Source organism: Neomonachus schauinslandi, chromosome 11 (genome assembly GCF_002201575.2).
Source record: "Neomonachus schauinslandi chromosome 11, ASM220157v2, whole genome shotgun sequence".
In the NCBI taxonomy this organism is placed as follows: domain Eukaryota; kingdom Metazoa; phylum Chordata; class Mammalia; order Carnivora; family Phocidae; genus Neomonachus; species Neomonachus schauinslandi.
In genome coordinates, this window is record NC_058413.1 from 55,236,414 (window position 1) to 55,237,222 (window position 809).

Here is an 809-nt window from a genome sequence, read left to right on the forward strand (position 1 = left end):
TTTCTCCCCCCGTCTCGCCTCCCCCCCCCCCCCCCGCGCTCTGGCAGCTCCTCTCTCCTCGGCTCCTAGGCAACAGCAGAATCTGGGGCCCAGGTGGGTTCCAGTCCCAGGCTGGTGACGGCTTGCTGTCCTTACACTGGTCCCTTCCCCTCCGGGAGCCTCAGGCTCCTCTTTTGTAAAATAGGGCCAATCATGGAGGAGGGGGGATTCAATTTTTAAAATATGAAGGATATCCCTAGTGAAATGTCTGTCCCAGAATAGACGCTTTTTAAAAAAGAAAGCTGGTGTTATTGGCCAGTTACTGGGCGGGATCTGAACTCAGTTTGGCTGGCTCCTGATCCAAGCCCCCCTTGTCAGTCATGCACAGACCTTGTTCGGATGTGTAGGGATGTGAGTCCCCAGGCTGGGGGGCCCTGGCGGTTCCTTTATTAGAGGACCTTTGGGGGAAGGGTGTCTTAGAGCCTCCCAAAACCTACCCAGTCCCTATTCAACCCAGGGCCCATACTGGGGAGAGTCAGGGAAAAGAAAATTCTTGGAAGGGACCTAAGTGTAGAGGCTGGGGGGGGGGGGGAGCGGAGTGGAAAGGAAACAAGGGGACAGTGTCCTAGGACAGGGTAGGGCCTGATGCACAGGGAATTACTGGCATGTTCCTGACCCCTGGCTTTTGCCCTTCCTCTACCTAGGGGGCACAGCAGACTTTGGAGTCAGACAGGCTTGATTTGGATCTGACACTGTGTCACTTGGGCAAGTTGGGTCATCCCTGGGCCTCAGTGGCCTCATTTGTAGAATGGAGGAAATAAGAGCTACCT